Source organism: Camelus dromedarius, chromosome 7 (assembly GCF_036321535.1).
Source record: "Camelus dromedarius isolate mCamDro1 chromosome 7, mCamDro1.pat, whole genome shotgun sequence".
NCBI classification, from domain to species: Eukaryota; Metazoa; Chordata; class Mammalia; order Artiodactyla; family Camelidae; genus Camelus; species Camelus dromedarius.
Genome location: NC_087442.1, coordinates 13,065,627 through 13,072,506, shown reverse-complemented (window position 1 = coordinate 13,072,506; position 6,880 = coordinate 13,065,627). Strand labels below are relative to the sequence as shown.

Genomic DNA, 6,880 nt, shown 5'->3' with positions numbered 1-6,880 from the left:
CCCGACCCATAGTAAGTGCTTAATTAAAAACTATTACCATTGTCTTGTTTAACTTTGATGTGAGTTGAGTAGGTTAAAGTATGCTAGCTTCTATAATACACACATTTCACAGGCTTACCAAAGATCTCTTTCTGACTCACATCACAGACTAATGCAGATCAGTGACAGGGAGAAGCCTTGCTCCATCCAGGGCTTTTTTTTTTTTTTTTTTTTTTTTTTTAATTTAATCAGCGGAGAGCATGAATGCAGCCCCATACTACCACAAATTATGCAGTCGACTTCCCCACATTTGGGGAAATCACAGGAGTCAGCACATCCAGAGTGCAATGGATAAGCCTCGTCCTGGGAAACCGCCTTCATGATCATGGTATCTCCCCTGCCCGCTGAGTGTCATCTAGAGCTTCTGAATGCAGAGGTTCACACAGGATGGGTTTTAGGAGATGCGGTAGATGTGGCTGCCATGCACCAAGAATTTTTACTATCCTTCTAGGTATGTGGAAGGATTGTACTTCCTGGTGTCTTTGAAGGTAGGTACCTGGTGACACCAGAGTTTTTCAAGGAAAAGGGACATGTGTCATTTCCAGGTGGAAAGATTTAAGAACCAGTGCACACTTCTCCATATTCTCCCTCCCCGCTAATCATGATTTTTCAATTTGGAGATTTCATAAGACTAAAGCATCCTGGAATGCTAAGTCAGTATGTGAGGGACAGGTTTCCTGGGGAGCGTCTGAATCCATAGAGGACTGTAAGTGAGGGACAAAGCCTCTGCGATCTGGGGTTTGTTGTGATCACAGTACATCTTACTCTAGGCTAGACAGGGGCCAAACCTGGAGGTGGCACACATTCTGTCCACAGTCCACTGGGCAGGACAATCGTGGAAGGTGAGAAATATCTTCTAGCTGTATGCCTGGATGCATGAGATTCCTGCTTCTGCAAGTTGAGGTCTTTCAGTAGTTTTGGAATATTCCTCACCTTTGTCTCTTTAAATATTTCTCCTGCCTGATTCTTTTTTTCTCTCCTTCCAGCACTTCAATTAAGGCTGTTTGAGATTGTCACACAGGTCTCTAATGCTCAAGTTTTTCCGTTTTTTTGGTCAATTTTATGCACAAAAAAACGTGTTGGGATTCTGATTGCATTGAATCTATAAATCAATTTGATGAACTGTCTTTTTAACAATTTGACTATTCTAATCAATGATCAAGGGTAGGTAGATCTTGTCATTTAAGTTTTTAAAAATTTCAGTAACACTTTACAAGTTTTAAGGGTAGAGTTTTTGTATAAATTTTATTAAGTTTATTCTTAAATATTTTTCTTTTTCATGCTAATATAATTTTTTAAAATGTCATATTCCACTTGTTGCTAGTATAAAGAATCAATATTCTTAAAATCACCACACTACCCAAGGCAATCTACAGATTCAGTGCAATCCCTATCAAAACACCAACAGTATTTTTCACAGAACTAGAACAAATAATTTATAAATTTGTATGGAAACACAAAAGAACTCAGATAGCCAAAACAATCTTGAGAAAGAAGAACAGAGCCGGAGAAATCATGCTCTCTGACCTCAGACTATACTACAAAGCTACAGTAATCAAAAGAGTTTGGTATTAGCGTAAAAACAGACACACAGATCAATGCAACAGAATAGAGAGCCCAGAAATAAACCCAGCCACTTATGGTCAATTAAAAACCTACATATAAGACTGGATACTAAAAAATTCCTAGAGGAAAAACGCCAAAGGAGCAGAACAGCCTTTGACACAAATCTCAGCTATATTTTTTTTGGATCCATCTCCTAAAGGAAAGGAAATAAAAGCAAAAATAAACAAATAGGATCTAATTAAACTCAAAAGCTTTTGCACAGCAAAGAAAACCATCAACAACCAAAAGACAACCTACTGAATGGGAGAAAAATATTTGCAAGTGATATGACCAATAAAGGATTAACACCTAACACATATAAACAGCTCATACAACTCAATGTTAAAAAAACCCCAAACAACCTGATTAAAAAAACAAGAAGAACTGAATAGATATTTCTCCAAAGAGGAAATGCAGACGGTCAACAGGCACATGAAAAGATGCTCAACATGGCTCATCATCATGGAAATGCAAGTCAAACCCACAATGAGATATCACCTCCCACCTGTCAGAATGGCCATCATCAAAAAGAACACAAATAACAAACATCGGTGAAAATGCAGAGAAAAGGAACCCTCGTACACTGTTGGTGGGAATGTAAATTAATGCAGCCACTGTGGAAAACAGTATGGAGGTTTCTCAAAAAACTGAAAATAGAACTACCATGACCCAGCAATTCCTTTCCTGGGTATAGATCCCCAAAAACCAAAAACACTAATTCAAAAAGATACGTGCACCCCAATGTTCATAGCAGCATTATTTACAACTGCCAAGTTTGCAACCTAAGTGTCCATCAACAGAAGACTGAATAGAGACGCTGTATGTAAATACAATGAAATACTACTGATCTATAAAAAATGAACTTTTTCCATTTGCAGCAACGTGAATGGACTTGAAGGGTATCATGCTAAATGAAAAAAGTCAGACAGAGAAAGACAAATACTGTATGATCTCATTTATATGTGGAATTGAAAAGATGCAACAAACCAGTGAATATAACAGAAAAGAAGCAGACTCACAGATACAGAGATCAAACTAGTGGTTGCCAGTGGGAAGAGGAGGGGAGGGGCAGTATAGTGGTGGGTGAGTGGGAGCTACAAACTACTGGGTGTGAGACAGGCTGCATGGATGTATTGTACAACATGAGGAATGGAGCCAGTATTTTGTAATAACTGTAAATGGAATGTAACCTTTAAAAATTGTGTACATATAAAAAAGAAATGGAATCGATTTTTGTACATTGTTGACCTTTTATCCTGTAATCTTACCAGACTGACTTGTTAGCTCTGGAGTTTTTGGTAGACCGGTCAGGGTTTTTCATTGTATGTGTAGCCAATGTTTTATTCAAGTGTAACATGGGCCACCATCTTTCCAGCTCCTGAAATCAATTTCCTTCTCTGTCCAGCTGCTAAGCCAATGTATTTTATTTGGGATGTTTGCTACAGCACTACTTCACTTTCAGACATCAATGTCTACATTAATCAGGATGGGCTGATTGCTATAACAAATGATCCTAAAAATTCAGTGGCTTAAATACAATGAAAAGATTTCTTTCTTACTCTTTGTGGTTTCATACAGTATGGTTTCATTAGGAGGCCATGAAATCAGTCAGTGACTTGGGCTCCTTCCATCTGGTGGCCCCACTGTGTTCTAAGCCCTCAGAGTCCTTCATCAGCCCTTCCACATCTGGCCAGAAATTGAAGGGAGGGTGTGGATAGAAGTTTGAGTTTTTTTAGGGATCAGGTCTGGCCATATTTATCTGCAAAGAAAGCTAGGAAATATAATCTAGCTATGCGCCCAGCGAGAAGAAGAAATGGCTTTGGGGAATACCCAACCAGTCTTTTCCACATGTGGCTTTCTCCCCCCATTTTACAGATAGGAAAACTGAGGTTTGAGAGGTGAAGTGCTTTCCCAGCTTTTACAATCATCAACAACAGAGCCTGGAATTGAACCCTAATATGGCTGAGCCCAATGCCATGCTCTGAATCACCCTCCTAGGGATACTCTCTTCTCTCCTACCACCTCACTGGCCTGTGCTGTCTCAAGACCTAGGGCACTCTTTTCCCCCTTAGAAGAACATCCTCGAAGAATCCACTTTTTCCTTCTGGTTCTGGCCTTTTATCCACCAATGGCTAATTTGTTCTCTTAACAGCAGCCCGGTCCATGGACTTAGTTTGCAACGGAGTCTGAGAGAGCCACTGCAATAAGACGTGAGAAGACATCTAAACAGAACACAAAACGACACGGAAGCACGTATCAAGTGGTTCTCTACAAGCGTACCTGCACTCCAGTGTTGTTGTACAAGCTGTCAAATGCAGTGTCTCAGTAGAAGGGGGTATCTCTGTAGATCAGCACGTGTAAAGCAAGCACGTAAAAATGAGAATTAGACGGTCTTGTTACCGAACCGGCTTTGCACACAGCGAGCCAAACTGCTGAGACGCCGAAGTTTGCGGCAAAGAGGGTTTCTTCCTGAGGCAGCTGAGAGAGGCTGAGAGAACAAACCTCAAATCTCAAGCCCGCTTCCCCGAAGGCAAGGAGCTCAGGGTCTTTATGGGATGAGAAATAAAGCAGCAGGGCGGTGTGAGGCGTGGGGCACGCGGGAAAAGGTGATTGGAAAGAGGCGCGGAATGTCGTTCTGCGCAGGCGTCACTAAGCTACCAGCCCTGCGCATGCTCAGCTGGAGGGTGGGAGGTCCTATCCAGCCTTAACCCGCTACACTGAACTAGACACAACTGAGACTCCAAGTTCCTAGAAAACAACTCAGGCCAACATCTTATTGTTCAGGCTCCGTGCTGCTTGGAGGACATGCAAGTGTGAAAACGACCTTGACTAATGAAGGCAGTTGGAATGCATTTGACTAATCATCACACAGTTTCAGTCTCACAAAACTGGAGGACGATCTGGCTCCTGCCTGTTTCTTCCCTGTAGAGTGAGGATTAGGGTTGTTGCTGAACAGTGGGTTTTTTCGGTCCTCAAGCAGTGCCAGTCGGTGTAAGGAAAATAGATCTTCTAAGGAAGATCTGTTAGAAGAAGTTTGCACGGTCCATGTTAGACATAACCTGTACCAGGTGGGGAGGGAGGGTCTAAGTCTCCTTTACTGAGTACCGGCAGAAAGGAGGGACTGAACAGTTAAGAGGTCAAGAGGACACCCACCCCATCAGTGCTACGGTTACACTTTGCTCTTAGGTTATGCTCTGCTTTTACACTTATTTGATATTTGCTTAAGCCTAGCTATTCCAGGGAGGAGTTAGAAAACATGTAAGTCAGACTCTTGCAAAAAAAAAAAAAAAATGTAGTACACCTGGCTGTTTAAAACAGGCTTTTGGGCATGACCTCCACCCACCAGCAATGCACCCCCAAAGCAAGGAGAGCTTGGTGATATGGGAACATCTCCCTCAAAAGTTGAAACCCCAGTGGACAAAGTCCCCAGCTGGCTGCTGGGTGAGGGCATCATCCACCTGTCGGCCTGACCCTCCTCTAGGGGCTCCTTGCTGGGAAATAGTACTTGTTATGGGTGTCTAGAATTCTTCTTCCTGTTTATTATCAGTTCAAGCAAAGAATTTTTTTTTCCAATTTCTGCAGTATTGAATATGCTTGGAGGAACGTATTGACAGCAGTAAGTCTGTCTTTTCACTTCAGATTTCAGTAATTTTCCAGAGACACTGGTGCTGAGATCCTTAAACCCAGCTACACTGCTTTCCCCTGTCGGCACACTCTTATCCCATTGGTGTATGGGTCTCGTCCCATATCCATGGGCTGTGATCCCTGGCAGTGAATTTCTAAAAAAAAAAAAAAAAAAAAAAAAAGTATGTTGGAAGAGTTCTGAAGTTCTGTCAAAATATTTTGCATGGATTTTTATGGAACTCGAACTTTGGTTGAGTTGGGTTTAATCTTGGCTGCATTTAAGGTTCTGTTGGTATTACCTGGATTCTGGGAGACATGGAATTTGGAGGGTGGGAAGGTGGGTTGATTGGACAAGGAAAATGGGCTGAGTAGTCTGTTCATTTAGCCAAACACTTTTGACCTTCTATTCTGTGCCTGGTAGAGCAATAGATGCCGTAGAAATAGAGATGAAAACCACATCTTTACCTGTAAGGGTTTTGTGGGGAAGGAAAGTCAGGAAAGAAACGTTGACAGTATGGCCTGATGAGAATTACGCACAAGGAGTCGGGAACCTCGACAGAGGACACTCACCTCGAGCGGAGAGTGAGGGCGAGCCTACCGGAGAGCTGACCCAGGCTGGTTCTCCAAGGGCAGAGGTGTGAGGAAAACAGGAAGATCTGAAGCCGGGAGCGGATGCTTGACACGAGCGAGCTCTGGAGAGATGAAGGAACCGGGTGGGCGCAGGGCCCTTCTTCCCCTGAGGCTGAGGGAGAAAGACAAGGGAGGCAGACAGGCTTGTGGGAGGGGGTGGGGCTGAGGGAGCTGGCAGGGGCCTGATTTCTCCGGGTTATTCCGGGGAGCAAGGGGTAGGGGATGGAGAGCGTGGTGAAGTCTCCAATCAGCCACACGAGGCCCTCTGGCTGGGCATGCGCAGAAGGCTGCCTGCGGTCCGGGGTTCCAGACAGGCGAATCGATCCCCAGGGAGTGGGTGTAGCAGGGAGCTGCGGGTACAGGGGAGAAAGTGGGTGGAGTTGCGGCGGGCTGGGGACCTGCTGAGAGCAGGGGGCAGAGAAAATGGAGGCCCAGGAGCCTGCACAGTCCTGAGGCCGCAGAAGCCAGGCTGAGAGATCACAGGTGAGGAAACTGGAGTTGCTGGGAGTGTAAAATGGTGCAGCCGCTGTGTGAAATGTTGGCGGTTCCTCAAAAAGGTTAAGAATTACTGTATAATTCAGCGAGTTTACTTCTAGGTATACATCCCAAAGAACTGCAAGCCGGGACTCAGATACTTACACACCAATGTCCACAGCGGCATCGTTCGCAAGAGCCAAAAGATAGAAACAACTCACTTATCCAATAGATTAATGGATAACCGAAATGTGGTGTAGAATGTTAACTCAGTCTTCAAAAGGAAGGGAGTTCTGACACATGCTAGAACATAGATGAACCTTGCAAACATTGAGTGAATTAAGCCAGACCATTAGAAGGGCAAATATTGTATGATTCCACTCACGTGAGGTAGCTAGAAAAGGCAAATTCAGAGAAAATAGAAGGATGGTTGCCAAGCGAGGGGTGGGGGGGTGTAGGTGGGAGTTTTTGTTTCATGGGTACAGACCTTCTGTAGGGGATGATGAAA

The 6,880-nt window shown here is 43.7% G+C and overlaps 1 non-coding gene across 1 annotated transcript; it reads right to left on the bottom strand.

Annotated features, from left to right (window-relative positions):
- Positions 1-229: 229 nt before the first annotated feature.
- LOC116154177 (U1 spliceosomal RNA) lies at positions 230-391 on the bottom strand. The gene has a single exon (XR_004138057.2). It is a non-coding gene; the product is annotated as a U1 spliceosomal RNA (small nuclear RNA).
- Positions 392-6,880: the final 6,489 nt, after the last annotated feature.